The sequence below is a fragment of the Salmo salar genome, chromosome 22 (genome assembly GCF_965601325.2).
Source record: "Salmo salar chromosome 22, fSalSal1, whole genome shotgun sequence".
NCBI classification, from domain to species: domain Eukaryota; kingdom Metazoa; phylum Chordata; class Actinopteri; order Salmoniformes; family Salmonidae; genus Salmo; species Salmo salar.
The window spans coordinates 51,336,186-51,360,123 of NC_138312.1; positions in this window are offsets into that span (position 1 = coordinate 51,336,186).

The window sequence follows — 23,938 nt, forward strand, 5'->3', positions numbered from 1 at the left end:
AACAATTCCATATAGCTTAGTAAAACCCCCCTCCCCCGGCTTAGACAGGTCTTAGACTTTTAAGGGTTAAGTGTCTTTTAGCCTCTTGCCTGGTTTATTGCTTTTTCTCCATTCTTGTTTTCCTGACAACTGAATGCCTTTCTCAGCTTTGCAAATGCACTGTACTTATGGCCTTAACAAAATAATACATGAACACAACGTACTGTATATTGAATTAATTCAGGATCAATGACTGTATGAATGAACTACATATAGTCTGTTTCTCATATACGGTATCACTCTTAAAGTTCTTTAGACTCTTCACATTGAGTGGGGATACCAGCCATTTTACATAAAAATAGCCGCCATTTTTCAACTTCAGGAAATCAACAGCATTGTTCATCAATGATTGTTTATACAGATGGCCAGAGGAAGTTTCTGTATGTTATTCAGCTCGCTGTCAACTTAGTTAGGTTCATGAATTATCTCATGTAATGTGTATGTGGGCATCCTTAGTAGTATGGAATGTTAGAACAAACCTAAACAAAATCTGGCCATCAAAAAGAGCAATTAGTGATGTGATCAAACTTATTTTGTTAGGTTGAAGTACTTTTGTGAAGTGTCAATATTTTTGACTGATCTCTATGGGAGAATTTTCGATCTTCACATAAAAACAGTGTGAAAAGCTGAATTGGCGCTTTCATTCTATTTGGAAATGGTTATGGTGGTTGAGAACATTGAACTATTGATGGCCGGAAAAGGCTTGACTGACAAGAAGTCCTCGTTCGTTTATTAACTCTGTTTCATTTAGCTGCGGGCTGCACAAGCCCACATCCAAGCAGAGAAACCGCCGTGCTTACTTACTCTGAGGAGAAAAAGAAGAACACCTCTGTTCTCTTTCAGTCTCAGTTGTTGCTAACGCTCCCCTTGAGGATGACTCAAATGGAGAACCGCAGACATAAGTATTTTCTTGTCACATTGTGTACTGTGAAAGTAAGATTATGTTATTTCTCTGAGATAATTTTTTATGTTCACCACAGATATGGCCATAGATAAACCCAAATTACAACAAGTCAAGATGGAACAGATGTTTAGTAGTCATTTCAAACACTTAATAAGCATTACGTTTCACTATTTGAGCAATATCACCCACACATATATTTTAGACTCTGTAGCAGATTGGTTTTAATGTTAAGGATCAATATGTGTTTGATCCATTTACAGTGCCTTCAGAAAGTATTCACAGCCCTTGACTTTTTCCACATTTTGTTGTGTAACAGCCTGAATTTTAAATGGATAAAATTGAGATTTTGTGTCACTTGTCTACACACAATACCCCATAATGTCAAAGTGGAATTATGTGTTTAGATACTTTTACAAATGAATTAATAATAAAAAGATGAAAAGTCTTCAGTCAATAAGTATTCAACCCCTTTGTTATGACAAGCCTAAATAAGTTCAGGAGTAAACATTTTTTTTCTTAACAAGTCACATAATAGGTTTTATGGACTCACTCTGTGGGCAATGATAGTGTTTAACATGATTTTTGAATGACTACCTCACCTCTGTACCCCACACATACAATTATCTATAAGGTCCCTCAATTGAGCAGTGAATTTCAAACAAAGATTCAACCACAAAGACCAGGGAGGTTTTCCAATGCCTCGCAAAGAAGGGCATCTATTGGTAGATGGGTAAACATTTTGAAAACCAGACACTGAATATCCATTTGAGCATTGTGAAGTAATTAATAAAACTTTGGATAGTGTATCAATACACCCAGTCACTACAAAGATACAGGCTTCCTTCCTAACTTAGTTGCCAGAGAGGAAGGAAACCGCTTAGGGATTTCACCATGAGCCCAATGGTGACTTTAAAACAGTTACAGAGTTTAATGGTTTTGATAGGCGAAAACTGAGGATGGCTCAACAACATTGTAGTTACTCCACAATACTAACCTAAATGACAGAGTGAAAAGAAGGAAGCTTGTAAAGAATAAAACTATTCCAAAACATGCATCTTGTTTGTAGTAAGGCACTAAAGTAATACTGAAAAAAATGTGTCATAGAAATTAGCTATATGTCCTGAATACAAAGTGTTATGTTTGGGGCAAATCCAACAACACATCACACTCCATATTTTTAAGCATGCTGGTGGCTGCATGATGTTACATTTACATTACATTTAAGTCATTTAGCAGACGCTCTTATCCAGAGCGACTTACAAATTGGTGCATTCACCTTATAATATCCAGTGGAACAACCACTTTACAATAGTGCATCTAAATCTTTAAGGGGGGGGGTTAGAAGGATTACTTTATCCTATCCCAGGTATTCCTTGAAGAGGTGGGGTTTCAGGTGTCTCCGGAAGGTGGTGATTGACTCCGCTGTCCTGGCGTCGTGAGGGAGCTTGTTCCACCATTGGGGTGCCAGAGCAGCGAACAGTTTTGACTGGGCTGAGCGGGAACTGTGCTTCCTCAGAGGTAGGGAGGCGAGCAGGCCAGAGGTGGATGAACGGAGTGCCCTTGTTTGGGTGTAGGGCCTGATCAGAGCCTGAAGGTACGGAGGTGCCGTTCCCCTCACAGCTCCGTAGGCAAGCACCATGGTCTTGTAGCGGATGCGAGCTTCGACTGGAAGCCAGTGGAGAGAGCGGAGGAGCGGGGTGACGTGAGAGAACTTGGGAAGGTTGAACACCAGACGGGCTGCGGCGTTCTGGATGAGTTGTAGGGGTTTAATGGCACAGGCAGGGAGCCCAGCCAACAGCGAGTTGCAATAATCCAGACGGGAGATGACAAGTGCCTGGATTAGGACCTGCGCCGCTTCCTGTGTGAGGCAGGGTCGTACTCTGCGAATGTTGTAGAGCATGAACCTACAGGATCGGGTCACCGCCTTGATGTTGGTGGAGAACGACAGGGTGTTGTCCAGGGTCACGCCAAGGCTCTTAGCACTCTGGGAGGAGGACACAAGGGAGTTGTCAACCGTGATGGCGAGATCATGGAACGGGCAGTCCTTCCCCGGGAGGAAGAGCAGCTCCGTCTTGCCGAGGTTCAGCTTGAGGTGGTGATCCGTCATCCACACTGATATGTCTGCCAGACATGCAGAGATGCGATTCGCCACCTGGTTGTCAGAAGGGGGAAAGGAGAAGATTAATTGTGTGTCATCTGCATAGCAATGATATGAGAGACCATGTGAGGATATGACAGAGCCAAGTGACTTAGTGTATAGCGAGAATAGGAGTGGGCCAAGAACAGAGCCCTGGGGGACACCAGTGGTGAGAGCACGTGGTGCGGAGACAGATTCTCGCCACGCCACCTGGTAGGAGCGACCTGTCAGGTAGGACGCAATCCAAGCGTGGGCGGCGCCGGAGATGCCCAGCTCGGAGAGGGTGGAGAGGAGGATCTGATGGTTCACGGTATCAAAGGCAGCAGATAGGTCTAGAAGGATGAGAGCAGAGGAGAGAGAGTTAGCTTTAGCAGTGCGGAGAGCCTCCGTGACACAGAGAAGAGCAGTCTCAGTTGAATGCCCAGTCTTGAAACCTGACTGATTAGGATCAAGAAGGTCATTCTGAGAGAGATAGCAAGAGAGCTGGCCAAGGACGGCACGTTCAAGAGTTTTGGAGAGAAAGGAAAGAAGGGATACTGGTCTGTAGTTGTTGACATCGGAGGGATCGAGTGTAGGTTTTTTCAGAAGGGGTGCAACTCTCGCTCTCTTGAAGACGGAAGGGACGTAGCCAGCGGTCAAGGATGAGTTGATGAGCGAGGTGAGGTAGGGGAGAAGGTCTCCGGAAATGGTCTGGAGAAGAGAGGAGGGGATAGGGTCAAGTGGGCAGGTTGTTGGGCGGCCGGCCGTCACAAGACGCGAGATTTCATCTGGAGAGAGAGGGGAGAAAGAGGTCAAAGCACAGGGTAGGGCAGTGTGAGCAGGACCAGCAGTGTCGTTTGACTTAGCAAACGAGGATCGGATGTCGTCAACCTTCTTTTCAAAATGGTTGACGAAGTCATCCGCAGAGAGGGAGGAGGGGGGGGGAGGGGGAGGAGGATTCAGGAGGGAGGAGAAGGTAGCAAAGAGCTTCCTAGGGTTAGAGGCAGATGCTTGGAGTTTAGAGTGGTAGAAAGTGGCTTTAGCAGCAGAGACAGAAGAGGAAAATGTAGAGAGGAGGGAGTGAAAGGATGCCAGGTCCGCAGGGAGGCGAGTTTTCCTCCATTTCCGCTCGGCTGCCCGGAGCCCTGTTCTGTGAGCTCGCAGTGAGTCGTCGAGCCACGGAGCAGGAGGGGAGGACCGAGCCGGCCTGGAGGATAGGGGACAGAGGAAATCAAAGGATGCAGAGAGGGAGGAGAGGAGGGTTGAGGAGGCAGAATCAGGAGATAGGTTGGAGAAGGTTTGAGCAGAGGGAAGAGATGATAGGATGGAAGAGGAGAGAGTAGCGGGAGAGAGAGAGCGAAGGTTGGGACGGCGCAATACCATCCGAGTAGGGGCAGAGTGAGAAGTGTTGGATGAGAGCGAGAGGGAAAAGGATACAAGGTAGTGGTCGGAGACTTGGAGGGGAGTTGCAATGAGATTAGTGGAAGAACAGCATCTAGTAAAGATGAGGTCAAGCGTATTGCCTGCCTTGTGAGTAGGGGGGGAAGGTGAGAGGGTAAGGTCGAAAGAGGAGAGGAGTGGAAAGAAGGAGGCAGAGAGGAATGAGTCAAAGGTAGACGTGGGGAGGTTAAAGTCACCCAGAACTGTGAGAGGTGAGCCATCCTCAGGAAAGGAACTTATCAAGGCGTCAAGCTCATTGATGAACTCTCCAAGGGAACCTGGAGGGCGATAAATGATAAGGATGTTAAGCTTGAAAGGGCTGGTAACTGTGACAGCATGGAATTCAAATGAGGAGATAGACAGATGGGTCAGGGGAGAAAGAGAGAATGTCCACTTGGGAGAGATGAGGATTCCAGTGCCACCACCCCGCTGGCTCGATGCTCTAGGGGTATGCGAGAACACGTAGTCAGACGAGGAGAGAGCAGTAGGAGTAGCAGTGTTATCTGTGGTAATCCATGTTTCCGTCAGCGCCAGGAAGTCTAGGGACTGGAGGGTAGCATAGGCTGAGATGAACTCAGCCTTGTTGGCCGCAGACCGGCAGTTCCAGAGGCTGCCGGAGACCTGGAACTCCACGTGGGTCGTGCGCGCTGGGACCACCAGGTTAGAGTGGCAGCGGCCACGCGGTGTGGAGCGTTTGTATGGCCTGTGCAGAGGAGAGAGAACAGGGATAGACAGACACATAGTAGACAAGCTACAGAAGAGGCTACGCTAATGCAAAGGAGATTGGAATGACAAGTGGACTACACGTCTCGAATGTTCAGGAAGTTAAGCTTACGTTGCAAAAATCTTATTGACTAAAATGATACAGTACTGCTGGCTGGTGGAGTAGGCTAGCTAGCAGTGGCTGCGTTGTTGACTATGAACGTGTAGCTGGCTAGGTAACCTCGAGGTAACCTCGATGTTATGAGTATGCTTGTCATTGACAAGGACTATATAGTTTTTTGATAAAAATAAATGGAATAGAGCTAAGCTAAAGCAAAATCCTACCAAGACGACATGGAATGTTCCTGAATGGCCTAGTTACAGTTTTGACTTAAATTGGCTAGAGAATCTATGGTTAAGACTTGAAAATAGCTGTCTAGCAATAATCAACAACCAACATGTTTTCACTTTGTCATTATGGGGTATTGTGATTAGATGGGTGAGAAAAAAAATATTTAATACATTTTTAATTCAGGCTGTAACACCAAAAAATTAGAATTAAGTCATGGGGTACGGTATGAATACTTTCTGAAGGCACTGTATGTTTGTGAACAGGGCTTTGGTTCAAAGTTGTGTTTTTTGGAGTTAAAAACATGACGTGTTATGCCATTTTTTTAATAATTAGCCCATCGTTTGCCCAATTAATCAAATCACTACACTCACTTATAACATGTTTAAGAATGCTTCAAGATGATGGTCCACTCAAAAGTTTCTTAATTCACTATTCTATCAAAACAAGCCAGAGGTTGTGTGTTTTAAAAGATAATGTGGTGAAAGAGGGTGGGATTGAGAATCAACCCAAGAAGAGAAAGATAATGTCATTATTGCCAATCAAAGTAAAGCAGAGGTAATACCATGTTTGAAATGTTACACGTTAATTATACCAGAAGTAATACCATGCTTACAGAGGGTACACGATCTTACGGCCATAACTTGGGAATTGCTAGTGATGACAGCCCTTTTTGAGTCTATGCATGCACTATGAGAGGGTAGAAGAGTGAAAATGCCTCTTTTTACAGTTTGCTCAAACTGACAGTGTACTTTTTACCTTCTACCTTTGTGTGCATGCTCCTTTCTGACATTTGTGGGTATGTGTCCTGTGAACCTTCCTGCAAATTCCAAGCACCAACACATCATAGCAGCACCACAAAGCTGCATTCTAAAACATACCACTTCATTATAATCTACTGTAATTTTATGATTGACAAAAATCTAAAAGATTTCACGTCTACGTTTACCGATGAGATAGGCCTATAGTTAGTCACTCAGTCTTGTAGAGCATCAGGCTGGAATATCACAATGATGGAATGTCTCAGTGAACGGTTGATGATGGCGCTGGATGAACTCCAGAGCTAGACACTTTACGGCCCAGGTCGGTACTGTTGAGAATGGACTTGGAGTCTAAAGTGAGGGGCTGTTGGCAGGCTCTTGGGCCAAGTCTGGTGCACTGTACTGTATCTGAAAATAGAGGATGAACAGTTTACGCTGCAGGAGGACTTCACTCAGACAGCTATATCCACAGTGGAGGCTGGTGGGAGGAGCTATAGGAGGACGGGCTCATCAGAATGGCTGGAATGAAATGATTGGAACGGAGTCAAACGTAGTTTCCATATGTTTGATTCCATTCCAGCCATTACAATGAGCCTGTCCTCCTATAGCTCCTCCCACCAGCCTCCTCTGATCCACATAGAGGGTCAATAATCATCTCTACTCAAAGCTTATACTTTGGCTATATGGGGTTTCCCCTTAGTCACTTAAAAGCTTTTAGGGGAGCTACATTTTTGATATTCATAGCAGGAATCCAATTTTCTAATCCCAAAATGGGTGTTCTACCAATAGTATATAGACCGATTTAGTCCAATAGAAGCCTCGATATGGGGAACTGAGAGCTCTCATTGTAGAAATGAGAATTGGTGATTGACAGGATATGATAATCCCGACCGTCTGGGGGTTTTGTTGAAACTTCAATATTATTCAAGGATCTTGCGCCTGAATGGGAATGCCAAAACAGGGGCGTAGGGAATAGTAAATATAGCTTAATCAGCAAATATTGATGGGGATAAGGCTTGCTTGACTGACTAAACACATGCACACAAGTGAGAGGAGATGTTGTCGTAACGTTGAGGCACCAACTATTGATCTTTACCCCTCCAAATGATAATGTAGACACAGTATATGTTCTACTGGTGGGCTCTGTGTTGAGATTTGCGGTTCTATTGGTTCCTGGTGCCAAACCAACCCATGCACTAATAATTACCTTCAACCTTAGCCGTATGGTTGTAACCTGGCTGACCCACGTGACTCACAGCGCAGGGGGAGCTGTGAACACACTTGTCTGGAAAGGAGGCTGTTTGTCAAATGCAATATTCGCTCAGAAATTGTGCGACGGGTTTGATTGGCTCTCTCAAATGTATTTTTTTCCTTGGGGTTGGAACCTCATTGTTTGGATTTAAAAATCCAACCGTTGTAATAGAAGAGGGTGGTGCTCGGGGGCTGTATGTGGCTGTGGGTGTTTGAGTGAGAAAGACACAGAGAAGAGCCAACCAGTAAAAGCACATCCCCCTTCATTATCGACGCAGTGTGCCGACAACATCAAAGAGCCATTCCACTCTGGAGTCAGGAGAACTTTGAGAGTTAGTTGGGTACAGTGTTTCCTCTGACACATTGGTGCGGCTGGCTTCCAAGTTAAGCGGGAATTGTGTCAAGAAGCAGTGTGGCTTGGTTGGGTCGTGTTTCAGAGGATGCATGGCTCTCGACCTTCACCTCTCCTGAGTCAGTACAGGAGTTTCAGCGATGAGACAAGACTGTAACTACCAATTGGGGAGAAAAAGGGGTAAAAGTATAACATTTTTTTTAAAGTAATAGATATATGATAATCTATTGAGCTCACAAGCAACGAATGAATCTATTATTATGGTGGGAGATAATACGGTTTTAAGTATCTCAATGGATCGTAAAGGAAATCACACTACAAACTATCACCCTCAAGCATTAAGGAGATCATGAATATCATGGATACATTAGAACTAGTGGATATATGGAGGCTGAAAATGTTAAGCGGAGCGACACAGTGGAACCCAAGAGCAGACTCAGATGAGGAAACAGGGATAAATGAACCAAAATATTTATTGTTACACAGGGAGATATGAAGTGCAGATCCAGGGAAGCTCGGATGAGTTGCAGAAAAAACAGATGTGGAGACTAAGGTTGGAGTTAGCTGAGTAGAACAGGGTAAACAAGTCCTGAGGGGAATCCAAGGTAGTGAGTAAAATCCAGAGCAAGGTAGTTGGGTGGTGAGATGTGGAACAGGAGACAGGAGCCAGAGACAGAGCGGTAACTGCAATGAGAGGATAAATGGTGTCAGGCAGGGAAACAGGCACAGCAGAGTAACAGGATCTTGAATAATCATAAATGGTTAGAATCATGAACTGACTGAGCAGAGATTATGATCTAGCAGAGTGGAAGTGGCAGGGTTGAGTATTTGTAGAGGTCTTGATTATGGAACGAATTGCAGCTGGTAGGGACCTGCTCTGACTCCACCACACCTGTCTCCAACCACACAATCACACAGAGAGGGAGAGGGAAAGAGAAAGAGTGTACAGGGTGAGTAACTGCAGGTCAAGAAGACACCGGATGAACACCAGAGGGCGTAGCAGGAGCAGATGTGACAGAAAAACCCTGATCTAGTAATATGTACATGGAGGAGGCTTATTCAAGCTAGCCGCCTTGATTACTTCCTGGTCTCATTCCTGCTGGCATCAAAAGTTAAAAAAAGTATTAATAGGAGACCGAATGCAATTGGACCACCATCTAATTGGCCTCCATATAACTCTTACAGAATTTGCACGTGGACGGGGATATTGGAAAGTAATCAAAGCCTATTGGATGGAAATTTGTTTTTAAGTAAGACAAAATCATTCATAATTGACTTTTTTCTGCACAACATAGGTACACCCCTAAATGTATTTTTAGAGGCCATTCAATACAATACTCATCATTAAAACAAAAGCAGTTTAGGTCGAAAGAGATTAGACTAATAAAGGAAATAGAGGAAGTAACAGTGTAGGTAGATGGTAATGGAAACTGAACTGTAGAGGCACAACATAGGTTAGAGGAAAAACAAAAAGAATTGGCGGTACTTAATCAAGAAGGATCAAGTGTAATGTATTACAAAAATAAAGCGAATTGGATGAAAAATTCGAAAAATTCACAAAAATGTTCTTGAATCTTCAACATGGAAATGCTACCAAAAATAATTTACAGAAACTCATTACAAATAATGTACTCATCCATGATTCACCAAATTATATTTTGAAGGAGGAAGCTAAACATTTTAAGCATGTGTTTTCTTTTCAGTGTCATCCATTTCAGCTGAATGATGTTAACTGTAAGGATTTCTTTCCTAATAAAAATAATTAAAAATTAACACATTTACAGAAAGACCTGTGTGAAGGCCAACTTATAGAGGAGGAACCTTTTGAGCAAATTAAATATTTTCAGTCTGGAAAAACACCAGGGCTTGATGGAATGCCAGTAGAGGTATATGAGACCTTTTTCGATAAACTCAAAGATCCATTATTAGCATGTTTTAATTACTCCTATGACAATTGTTGACTTTCAGGTACGCAACAAGAAGGTCTGATTTCATTACTACTAAAACTGGACCCAGGTGGTAAGTATAATGTCCATTTAAAAAACAGGAGGCCTGTTACACTTCAATGTTGTGATCCAAAAATCTTGGTGAAAGCCATAGCACATAGAATAGAAAAGGTTTTACCGGACATTGTTCATCCTGATCAGATGGGATTTTTACATGGACAATATAGTGGAGATAATAAAGTTCAAGTCAGAAGTTTACATACACTTAGGTTGGAGTCATTAAAACTCATTTTTCAACCACTCCACAAATTTCTTCTGAACAAACTATAGTTTTGGCAAGTCGGTTAGGACATCTACTTTGTGCATGACACAAGTAATTTATCCGACAATTGTTTACAGACAGATTATTTCACTTATACAGTTGAAGTTGGAAGTTTACATACACCTTAGCCAAATACATTTAAACTCAGTTTTTCACAATTCCTGATATTAAATCCTAGTAAAAAGTCCCAGTCAGTTAGGATCACCACTTTATTTTAAGAATGTGAAATGTCAGAATAATAATAGATTTATTTCAGCTTTTACTTCTTTCATCACATTCCCAGTGGGTCAGAAGTTTACATACACTCAATCAGTATTTGGTAGCATTGCCTTTAAATTGTTTAACTTGGGTAAAACGTTTCGGGTAGCCTTCCGCAAGCTCCCACAATAAGTTGGGTGAATTTTGGCCCATTCCTCCTAACAGAGCTGGTGTAACTGAGTCAGGTTTGCAGGCCTCCTTGCTCGCACATGCTTTTTCAGTTCTGCCCACAAATGTTCTATGTGATTGACGTCAGCGCTTTGTGACGACCACTCCAATACCTTGACTTTGTTGTCCTTAAGCCATTTTGCCACAACTTTGGAAGTTTGCTTGGGGTCATTGTCCATTTGGGAGACCCATTTGCAACCAAGCTTTAACTTCCTGACTGAAGTTTTGAGATGTTGCATCAATATATCCACGTAATTTTTCTCCTGCATGACGTCATCTATTTTGTGAAGTGCACCAGTCCCTCCTGCAGCAAAGCACCCCCCAACAACATGTTGCTGCCACCCTCGTGCTTTATGGTTGGGATGGTGTTCTTCAGCTTGCAAGCGTCCCCCTTTTTCCTCCAAACATAACGATGGTAATTATTGCCAAACAGTTCTATTTTTGTTTCATCAAACCAGAGGACGTTTCTCCAAAAAGTATGATCTTTGTCTCCATGTGCATTTGAAAACCATAGTCTGGCTTTTTTATGGCAGTTTTTGAGCAGTGGCTTCTTCCTTGCTGAGAGGCCTTTCATGTTATATCGATATAGGACTCGTTTTACTGTGGATATAGATATTTTTGTACCTGTTTTCTCCAGCATCTTCACAAGGTCCTTTGCTGTTGTTCTGGGATTGATTTGCACTTTTCGGACACCAAAGTACGTTCATATCTAGGAGAGAGAACACGTCTCCTTCCTGAGCGCAATGACGGCTGCGTGGTCCCATGGTGTTTATACTTGCGTACTATTGTTTGTACAGATGAACATTCAGGCATTTGGAAATTGCTCCCAAGGACGAACCAGACTTGTGGAGGTTTACAATTTTCTTTCTGAGGTCTTGGCTGATTTCTTTTTATTTTCCCATGATGTCAAGCAAAAAGGCACTGAGTTTGAAGGTAGGCCTTGAAATACATCCACAGGTACACCTCCAATTGACTCAAATGATGTCAATTCGCCTATCAGAAGCTTCTAAAGCCATAACATCATTTTCTGGAATTTTCCAGGCTGTTTAAAGGCACAGTTAACTTAGTATATGTTAACTTCTGACCCACTGGAATTGTGATACAGTGAATTATAAGTGAATTAATCTGTCTGTAAATTGTTGGAAAAATTACTTGTGTCATGCACAAAGTAGATGTCCTAACCGACTTGCCAAAACTAGTATGTTAACAAGAAATGTGTGGAGTGGTTGAAAAACGAGTTTTAATGACTCCAACCTAAGTGTATGTAAACATCCGACTTCAACTGTATCACAATTCCAATGGGTCAGAAGTTAACATTCACTAAGTTGACTGTGCCTTTAAACAGATTGGAGATTTCCAGAAAATGATGTTAACTTCTAAGTTCAACTGTATATGACAATTACTTTAAACAATTTAACATTATGAAAAATCAAAGATACCAGGCCTGGTCTTCATAGTAGATTTTGAAAAGACTTTTGATAAAGTACGACTAGAATTTATATATAAATGCCTGGATTACTTTAGTTTCGGTGAATCTCTTATACAATGGGTTAAAGTTATGTACAGCACCCCCAGATATAAAATAGTAAATAATGGTTACTTCTCTGAAAGTAACGAGATTTTAAGTGGAGTAAAACAAGGCTGTCCGTTGTCTCCATATTTATTTATTATGGCCATTGAGATGCTAGCTATTAAAATTAGATCAAACAAGAACATCAAAGGGTTAGAAATCCAGGGGATAAAAACAAAAGTGTCAATGTATGCCGATGACTCAAGTTTTTTATTAAGTCCGTAATCTGGATCCCTGCACAGTCTCATTGAAGATCTTGATAACTTTTCTAGCCTCTCTGGACAAACTTAATTATGACAAGTATACCATACTACGTATTGGATCGTTAAAAGACACAGTGTTTACACTACCTTGTAGTTTACCAATAAAATGGGCGGATGGTGAAGAAGACATACTTAGTATTCACATCTCAAAAAATATAAATTAGCTTACCACAATCAATTTCAATAGAAAGATTGCAAAAATAGATAAGATTCTGCAACTATGGAGAGGTAAATACATGTCTACTTGTGGAAAAATCACATTGATTAACTCTTTGGTCCTATCACAGTTTACTTACTTACTAATGGCATTGCCTACTCCAGACGACTCATTTTTTAATCCTATGAGCAAAAATATTTCATTTTATTTGGAATGCTAAGCCAGACAAAATTAAATGTGCCTATTTATATAATGATTATAAGTTTGGGGGGCTCAAATTATTAAATATTAAAGCTTTAAAACTCTCACTAAAAGCTTTACTCATACATAAGTTATACTTAAACCCAAAATGGTTCTCCAGTAGATTATTAAGAAATGTTCATCCTTTGTTAAAAAGTTTTCTTTTTGACTTTATACAGATTACAACTTCTCATTTCAGACTAATTGAAAAATGTATTTTATTTAAACTATTGCCCTTTCTTAAACAAGCCATACAAAGCTGGTTACAATTTCTGTTTTATCCTCCAGAAAATATAGAAAAAATGTTATGGTTAAACTCAAATGCACTGATTGATATAAAAAAAACATTCCTTATGGATTTTTTTTAAATGGTACTATATTTATGAATTATATTGTGAATAGAAATGGAGGAGTTATGTCACATATGCAGCAATCGAAAATATATGGGAATGTCTGCTCAATCCAAACTTACAACCAACTGATTGCAGCACTACCACAAAAATGGAGGAGGCAAGTGGATGCCTGCCATGTATTGAAGATACAAATTGGCTGAAAGAAATTGGCATAAATAGAAAAATATACCAGTTTCGTTTGAGGACAAAAATGTTGACAGCAGCCCCATACAGGTCGCAAAATAAATGGGAAGAGATTTTCGATGTAACGATTCCATGGCACATGGTTTATGAACTGGTATAAAAAACAACACTTGATTCAACAGTTTGAGTTTTTCAATTTAAATGATTATACAAAATGAATGCCACCAACAGAGTGCTGTATGGGGCATACAGCTCTGTAGATTTTGCTGTGAATAGACCGAATCACTAGATCATGTATTCTAGTATTGCCCCTATGTAGCTTGTTTCTGATCACAGGTTCAGGAATGGTTAAAAAATCTAAACATTCACTTAAAATTTACTTTACAAATAGCAGAGTTGGGTGATATGGAAAGCCATAGTCAGTCAATAAATAATATAATAATAGTTGTAGGAAAGGTTTTCATCTTCAGCTCACAATCTGTGGATTCTGTACTATTAGAAAGGTTCAGCATGTATGTAAAACATCACAGCACAATTGAAAAATATATGCCACATGGAAACCAAATGAGGGTGGTCTATGTTGACAGGAGGGATGGGCTGAGAGTGGCTGTGGGGTGGGATTAAAGAGCTTCTGTTTGGTAATGTATTATTGTTATGTGACTGCTTCATATAAAAGTAACATGTATGTCAAATGTATATGTAAAATGTATGTAGCAGAAAAGCTGTAATAAAACAAAAAATACATTTGTCGTCCAAAGAGGGGTGGTGGTGGATGGGTTAATAAAAAAATAAAAAAATAAATATATATATAATAAATAAAAACTCAACTCCCACACAACCAACTCAATTTGCCTCTATGGGAGCCCCAGATAATAGAAAACTGCTAAGGCAGAACGTTTTCTAGTGGATTATCAAATTAATCGAAACGGCTCAAACGATGTGCAGCCGCGTGCAATCCAGGAATCTTCCTAATTGAATTACTGTTTCTTTTATTTTATTTTTTATTTTTTGTCATTTCTGTGTTTGTGTTTAGCAGTCACCATCTGTTTGCTTGGACTGTTAATACACCAGATTCTGATTGGGCCTTCGTTTTTTCTTGCATTTTTTTTTGTCTTCTCATCCACCAGCATTTCTCACCTTCTCTCTCTCCCTTAATTGTCATGGAAATCATTAGAGGCTCCAAAACAAGAAAATAAATAACAAGCGGTTGTTCGTAGACCTGAGCCAAAACCCCCAGAACTGTAGCCTAATTATGAAGGAACAATTAAGGACTATGCATATGATATTTATTGGGACTTTACAAATGAACATATGCTCATGAATTCCAACAAAATAATGATGTTTTAAAATCCTGAATGTCTATCTGATGTCGGTGTTATCAAACACCCCTGGTTTTCATATGCCCTCATGGTTGACAGTCATATTCTCCTTTTTTAGAGCCTGTGTAACAACAATTTCCAATCTCGACATTACTCAGAATTCAGAGCATAACCCTCTCTCCTCCAGTAGTACGGGTCTACTTTAAAATTCATAACTATATTCTGAAGAATAAAAGGACTTTGATGAAATATTTCCAAGAAGCTTACTTGAGCAAAAATACAATTCGATCTGGCATATTTAATAACCCTAACCTGGCTCTTTAGTACATACTGTAATAATAACAATAATAAAATCGAAGAAAAAAAACTCCCAGCCATGCCTTAGCATGAAATGACTAGCCATAATTCCTGCCTCTGGGAAAAGGGGGGTTGAGTGAAAGAAGTCTTGTTAAAGTTAGCCGAGTCAGCTCGCTCTCTGTGATTCGCTCTGTCCTCCTTTTTCATTTGCCGGGAGCCAGTTTGAATGAGATCAAACAAACATGGTTGATTAAGCTTGGCTGAGTTGCGCTGCACGGACAAGGGTTGCTGTTTTAGTCGCTCTTCACTATGTAAATGTTTGACGTTGTTATTGAAAGTGGTGTTGATTTGATAGTGAGTCCTTTATGCCGGGATAATGTAATGCATTGTGTGGTACTAGAATCCTGTTTTTGAATATTTACCGAACTGCCATCTTCTATTTGGTTCTCAAAAGTCCTGTTTGGATTTGACAACACCTCTGAGGAACAACAGCACAATAACAGAGTGTGGGGGGAAAAAGATAACATGCTTTCCAGTAGGAAACTGCCAGTATTAATCTCACACCCTCGGTCTTTCCTTTCTCCTATTGTATTAGTTGCTCTCTCTCATGTACACTACCGTTCAAAAGTTTAGGGTCACTTAGAAATGTCCTTGTATTTGAAAGAAAAGCACATTTTTTCGTCCATTAAAATACAATCAAATTGATCAGAAAGACATTGTAGACATTGTTAATGTTGTAAATTACTATTGTAGCTGGAAACAGCTTATTTTTAATGGAATATCTACATAGGCGTACAGAGGCCCATTATCAGCAACCATCACTCCTGTGTTCCAATGGCACGTTGTGTTAGCTAATCCAAGTTGATCATTTTAAAAGGCTAATTGATCATTAGAAAACCCTTTTGCAATTATGTTAGCACAGCTGAAAACTGTAGTTCTGATTAAAGAAGCAATAAAACTGGCCTTCTTTAGACTAGTTGAGTATCTGGAGCATCAGCATTTGTCCTTTTAAAATGATAAACTTTGATTAGCTAACACAACGTGCCATTGGAACACAGGAGTGATGGTTGCTGATAATGGGTCAATGTACGCCTATGTAGATATTCCATTGAAAATATGCCGTTTCCAGCTACAATAGTAATTTACAACAATAACGATGTCTACACTGTATTTCTGATCAATTTGATGTTATTTTAATGGACAAAATGTGCTTCTCTTTCAAAAACAAGGACATTTCTAAGTGACCCCAAACTTTTGAACGGTAGTGTGTGTATATATATATCTATCTTGTCACGAACCGGCTCGAAGTCCGTAACAAAAAGGGAGACAATGTGGAGATAAGGAATAACAAAAATATATTTATTAACTGAAGCAATGTAAATACAATTAACAATGGTGTGTGTAGTCAGTAATCAGTAGTGTAAGTGAGTGGTTGCATGCATAAATGTGATGAGGGGGGTTGAATGGTGCCAAAGCAAACAAACAAAACGGTCACAAAAATGCCACAACCAAAATCTAACAGTGTGTCTGCATGGAGAGAGTCTCCTCAATAAATGGGGAAGAGGTGTATTTATCCCGGGACACACCCGGGCCCAGGTGTGTCAAATGTCGCTGACGACCCTTCCAGCTCCGCCAACATCCTAATAAGGAAAACAAGAGAAAAGAGAAAGAATACGGCAGAGAGTGGGCGGGTCATCACAATATATATATATATATACACACAGTTGAACTCTGAAGTTTACATACACTTAGGTTGGAGTCATTTAAACTCGTTTTTCAACCACTCCACAAATTTCTTGTTAACAAACTAGAGTTTTGGCATGTCGGTTAGGACATCTACTTTGTGCATGACATAAGTAATTTTTCCATCAATTGTTTACAGACAGATTATTTCACTTATAATTCAGTGTATCACAATTCCAGTGGGTCAGAAGTTTATATACACTAAGTTGACTGTGCCTTTAAACAGCTTGGAAAATTCCAGAAAATGTTGTCATCGCTTTAGAAGCTTCTGATAGGCGAATTGACATCATTTGAGTCAATTGGAGGAGTACCTGTGGATGTATTTCAATGCCTACCTTCAAACTCAGTGCCTCTTTGCTTGACATCATGGGAAAATCTAAAGAAATCAGCCAAGACATCAGAAAAAAAATTGTAGACCTCCACAAGTCTGCTTTCTCCTTGGGAGCAATTTCCAAACATCTGAAGGTACCACGTTCATCTGTACAAACAATAGTATGCAAGTATAAACACCATGGGACCACGCAGCCGTCATTCCGCTCAAGAAGGAGACGCGTTCTGTCTCCTAGAGATGAACATACTTTGGTGTCCGAAAAGTGCAAATCAATCGCAGAACAACAGCAAAGGACCTTGTGAAGATGCTGGAGGAAGCAGGTACAAAAGTATCTATATCAACAGTAAAACGAGTCCTATATCGACATAACCTGAAAGGCTGCTCAGCATGGAAGAAGCCACTGCTCCAAAACTGCCATAAAAAAGCCAGCCTACGGTTTGCAACTGCACATGGGGACAAAGATCGTACTTTTTGGAAAAATGTCCTCTGGTCTGATGATTCAAAAATAGAACTGTTTGGCCATAATGACCATTGTTATGTTTGGAGGAAAAAAGGGGACGCTTGCAAGACGAAGAACACCATCCCAACCGTGAAGCACGGGGGTGACAGCATCATGGTCTTCCAAATGGACAATGAACCCAAGCATACTTCCAAAGTTGTGGAAAATGGCTTAAGGACAACAAAGTCAAGGTTTTGGAGTGGCCATCCCAAGGCCCTGACCTCATCCTATAGAAAATGTATGGGCAGAATTGAAAAAGTGTGTGCGAGCAAGGAGGCCTACAAGCCTGACTCAGTTACAACAGCTATGTCAGGAGAAATGGGCCAAAATTCACCCAAATTATTGTGGGAAGCTTGTGGAAGGCTACCTGAAACGTTTGACCCAAGTTAAACAATTTAAAGGCAATGCTACCAAATACTGATGGAGTGTATGTAAACTTCTGACCCACTGTGAATGTGATAAACAAAATAAAAGCTGAAATAAATCATTCTCGCTACTATTCAATTCAATTCAATTTAAGGGCTTTACTTGTATGGGAAACATATGTTTTCATTGCCAAACAAAATAAATAGATAATAAACAAAAATGAAATAAACAATAAAAATGTTCAGTAACTGTAGATATTATAGATATTATGTCTATATTCAGTGTTGTAATGATGTGGAAATAGTTAATGTTCAAAAGGGAAAATAAATAAACAAATATAGGTTGTGTTCCCTTTATTTACAATGGTGTTTGTTCTTCACTGGTTGCCCTTTTCTTGGGGCAACAGGTCACAAATCTTGCTACTGTGATTGCACACTGTGGTATTTCACCCAGTAGATATGGGAGTTTATCTAAATTGGATTTGTTTTTTGAATTCATTATGAGTCTGTGTAATCTGAAGGAAATATGTGTCTCTAATATGGTCATACATTTGGCAGGAGGTTCGGAAGTCCAGCTCAGGTTCCACCTCATTTTGTGGGCAGTGTGCACATAGCCTGTCTTCTCTTGAGAGCCAGGTCTGCCTATGGCGGCCTTTCTCAATAGCAAGGCTATGCTCACTGAGTTTGTACATAGTCAAAGCTTTCCTTAAGTTTGGGTCAGTCACAGTGGTCAAGTATTCTGCCACTGTGTACTCTCTGTTTAGGGCCAAAAAGCATTCTATTTTGCTCCGGTTTTTTGGTAAATTCTTTCCAATGTGTCAAGTAATTATCTTTTCGTTTTCTCATGATTTGGTTGGGTCTAATAGCATTGCTGTCCTGGGGCTCTGTGTGGTCTGTTTTTGAACAGAGCCCCAGGACCAGCTTGCATAGGGGGCTTTTCTCCGGGTTTGTTTCTCTGTAGGTGAGGGCTTTGTTACGAAAGGTTTGGGAATCGCTTCCTTTAAGGTGGTTGTAGAATTGAACTGCTCTTTTCTGGATTTTGATCATTAGCAGGTATCGTTCTAATTCTGCTCAGCATGCATTATTTGGTATTTTGTGTTGTACACAGAGGATATTTTGCAGAGGGCTTCTTGCGGTCAATTTGCAGTCTACGCAGCTGAATCTAGTTGATACACAGAGACCCATAGTGGTACATTTCATAAACCAAAAGGGGGCATTACTAGCATTGAAGTTCTCTCTCTCTCTCATCAAACGCTAATACCCTCTTTGTGAGGCAACATGAATAGAGACAGAGACCCCTAGTGGTTCTGATCAGCAGAGACACAGAGACCCCTAGTGGTTCTGATCAGCAGAGACACAGAGACCCCTAGTGGTTCTGATCAGCAGAGACACAGAGACCCCTAGTGGTTCTTATCAGTAGAGACACAGAGATGCCTAGTGCAGGGCTCCCCAACTGGCTGCCCGGTCTGAATTTGACCCGCAGCCTCCCCCCCAAGTATTCTGAGCAACAAAAAAAAACATATATATTTATACATTTCTTCATTGTTAGACATAAACGACTGTAAAAGTTATTTTTATTTAAGAAATCGGTTCCCAACTATTTCTACACATAGTAGAGAGACACGTGATCGTATACAAATGTAAGCAAGGTTTGAGATGATTATGTTTTAGTCAAACAATGTATCTGTTTTTGCTTCTTGCTGTCAATTTGCAGTCTACGCAGCTGAATCTAGTTGATGATTCCTGCCATAGTGGTTCTGATCAGTAGAGACACAGAGACCCACAGCGGTACATTTCATAAACCAAAAGGGGTCATTACTAGCATTGAAGTTTTCTCACTTTATATAGTGTCGTACGTGATCATGCTGTATCTATCCAATCATGAACAAATGTGTCCATAGAGGTCATTGTATCTCTAATGCACCTGTTGCAGCTGGTCAGCACTACAGTCGTAAAGATTCCCAAAATAGATTCCACTGTCGGTATCACTAGTCCCTTGGTAAACATTGCCAATATTCCATCTACTCTCCATTTTCCACTTGAATCCCAAAATGATTAACCTCAGAGCACATTCACCATTGAAGCAACGTGAATCATGACACCTTCAGAAGGTCAACAAAGTGGCTAAACGTAAACAAAGAGAGAGCATGAGAAAACTGCCACTGACTCTGCTTCCTGGGCTTCAGACTGACCCAGTTCTGTCTAAGGTTAGCAAGACTCTATTAGAACAACATACAATAAAATGATCAAAAGTATGTGGACACCTACTCGGTGAACATCTCTTTCCAAAATCATGGGCATTTATAAAGAGTTGGTCCCCCTTTGCTGCTACAGTATAATAGCCTCCAACATCCCAAAGATGTTCGATGGGGTGGAGGTTAGGGCTCTGTACAGAAGAGTCAAGATCTTCCACCCCAATCTCAACAAACCATTTCTGTATGGACCACTCTATAGACAGGCTATTATAGATCGATGGAGAGGTTAGTATAGACAGATAGAGAGGTTAGTAGAGACAGGTAGAGAGGTTAGTATAGACAGATAGAGAGGTTAGTAGAGACAGGTAGAGAGGTTAGAATAGACAGGTAGAGATGTTAGTATAGACAAATACAGAGGTTAGTATGGACAGGCACATAGGTTATTATAGACAGTTAGAGAGGCTAGAATAGACAGGTAAAGACATTAGTATATAGTCTAGACAGGTAGAGAGATTAGCATAGACAGGTAGAGATGTAAGTATAGACAGGTAGAGAGGTTAGTATTGACAGTCAGAGAGGTTAGTATAGACAGGTAGAGAGATTAGTATGGACATGTCGAGAGGTTAGTATTGACAGGTAGAGAGGTTAGTATGGACATGTCGAGAGGTTAGTATTGACAGGTAGAGAGATTAGTATTGACATGTCGAGAGGTTAGTATTGACAGGTCGAGAGGTTAGTATTGACAGGTAGAGAGGTTAGTATTGACATGTCAAGAGGTTAGTATTTAGTATTGACAGGTAGAGAGGTTAGTATAGACAGGGAGAGAGTTTAGTATAGACAGGTAGAGAGGTTAGTATGTAGTATTGACAGGTAGAGAGGTTAGTATAGACAGGTAGAGAAGATAGTATTGACAGGTAGAGAAGTTAGTATAGACAGGTAGAGAAGTTAGTATAGACAGGTAGAGAGGTTAGTATAGACAGGTAGAGAGGATAGTATTGACAGGTAGAGAAGTTAGTATAGACAGGTAAAGAGGTTATTATAGACAGGTAGAGAGGTTAGTATAGACAGGTAGAGAGGTTATTATAGACAGGTAGAGAGGTTAGTATTGACAGTTAGAGAGATTAGTATAGACAGGTAGAGAGGTTAGTATTGACAGGTAGAGAAGTTAGTATAGACAGGTAAAGAGGTTATTATAGACAGGTAGAGAGAATAGTATAGACAGGTAAAGAGGTTATTATAGACAGGTAGAGAGGTTAGTATTGACAGGTAGAGAGGTTAGTATTGACAGATAGAGAGGTTAGTATAGACAGGTAGAGAGGTTAGTATTGACAGGTAGAGAAGTTAGTATAGAAAGGTAGAGATGTTTGTATTGACAGATAGAGAGTTTAGTATTTCGTATTGACAGGTAGAGAGGTTAGAATAGACAGGTCGAGAGGTTAGTATAGACAGGTAGAGAGGATAGTTTTGACAGGTTGACAGGTTAGTATCGACAGGTCAAGAGGTTAGTATAGAAAGGTAGAGATGTTTGTATTGACAGGTAGAGAGGTTAGTATTTAGTATTGACAGGTAGAGAGGTTAGAATAGACTGGTCGAGAGGTTAGTATAGACAGGTAGAGAGGTTAGTATTTACATTTACATTTAAGTCATTTAGCAGACGCTCTTATCCAGAGCGACTTACAAATTTAGTATTGATAGGTAGAGAGGTTAGAATTGATAGGTAGAGAGGTTAGTTTTGAAAGGTAGAGAGTTTAGTATAGACATGTAGAGAGGTTAGTATAGACAGGTAGGGAGGTTAGAATAGACAGGTAAAGAGCTTAGTATAGACAGGTAGAGAGCTTAGTATAGACAGGTAGAGAGGTTAGTTTTGACAGGTAGAGAGGTTAGAATAGACAGGTCGAAAGGTGAGTACAAACAGGTAGAGAGGATAGTGTAGACAGGTAGAGAGGTTAGTATTGACAGGTAGAGAGGTTAGCATTTAGTATTGATAGCTAGAGAGGTTAGTATAAACAGGTAGAAAGGTTAGAATGGATTGACAGGTAGAGAGGTTAGTATTGACAGGTAGAGAGGTTAGTATTGACAGGTAGAGAGGTTAGTATAGACAGGTAGAGAAGTTTGTATTGACAGGTAGAGAGGTTATTATTTCGTATTGACAGGTAGATAGGTTAATATAGACAGGTAGAGAGGTTAGTATTTTGTATTGCTAGCTAGAGAGTTTGATATAAACAGGTGGAGAGGTAAGTATGGACAGGTAGAGAAGTTAGTATTTTCAGCTAGAGAGGTTAGTATAGACAGGTAGAGAGGTTAGTATGGACAGGTAGAGAGGTTAGTATGGACAGGTTGAGAGATTAGTATGGACAGGTTGAGAGGTTTGTATTGACATCTAGAGAGGTTATTATAGACAGGTAGAGATGTTATTATTGAAAGGTAGAGAGGTTCGTGTTGACAGGTAGTGAGGTTAGTATAGACAGGTAGAGAGGTTAGTATAGACAGGTAGAGAGGTTAGTATTGACAAGTAGAGAAGTTAGTATTGACAGGTAGAGAGGTTAGTATAGACAGGTAGAGAGGTTAGTATGGACAGGTTGAGAGGTTAGAATAGACAGGTTGAGAAGTTTGTATTGACAGGTAGTGAGGTTAGTATTGACAGGTAGAGAAGTTAGTATTGACAGATTGAGAAGTTAGTATTGACAGGTAGAGAAGTTAGTATTGACAGGTAGAGAGGTTAGAATAGACAGGTTGAGAAGTTAGTATTGACAGGTAGAGAAGTTAGTATTGACAGGTAGAGAGGTTAGTATTGACAGGTAGAGAGTTTAGTATTGACAGGTAGAGAGGTTAGTATAGACAGGTTGAGAAGTTTGTATTGACAGGTAGAGAAGTTAGTATTGACAGGTAGGGAGATGTTATATTTGACAGGTCGAGAGGTTAGTATAGACAGGTAGAGAGGTTAGTGTTTAGTATTGATAGCTAGAGAGGTTAGTATTGACAGGTAGAGAGTTTAGTTTTGACAGGTAGAGAGGTTAGTTTAGACAGGTAGAGAGGTTAGTATAGACAGGTAGAGAGGTTAGTTTTTACAGGTAGAGAAGTTATTATAGACAGGTAGAGAGGTTAGTATAGACAGGTCAAAAGGTTAGTTTAGACAGGTAGAGAGTTTAGTATAGACAGGTAGAGAGGATAGTATAGACAGGTAGAGAGGTTAGTATTGACAGGTAGAGAGGTTAGCATTTAGTATTGATAGCTAGAGAGGTTAGTATAAACAGGTGGAGAGGTTAGTATGGACAGGTAGAGAGGTTAGTATTGACAGGTAGAGAAGTTAGTATTGACAGGTAGAGAGGTTAGTATTTACATTTACATTTAAGTCATTTAGCAGTGGCTCTTATCCAGAGCGACTTACAAATTTAGTATTGATAGGTAGAGAGGTTAGAATTGATAGGTAGAGAGGTTAGTTTTGAAAGGTAGAGAGTTTAGTATAGACATGTAGAGAGGTTAGTATAGACAGGTAGGGAGGTTAGAATAGACAGGTAAAGAGCTTAGTATAGACAGGTAGAGAGCTTAGTATAGACAGGTAGAGAGGTTAGTTTTGACAGGTAGAGAGGTTAGAATAGACAGGTCGAAAGGTGAGTACAAACAGGTAGAGAGGATAGTGTAGACAGGTAGAGAGGTTAGTATTGACAGGTAGAGAGGTTAGCATTTAGTATTGATAGCTAGAGAGGTTAGTATAAACAGGTAGAAAGGTTAGAATGGATTGACAGGTAGAGAGGTTAGTATTGACAGGTAGAGAGGTTAGTATTGACAGGTAGAGAGGTTAGTATAGACAGGTA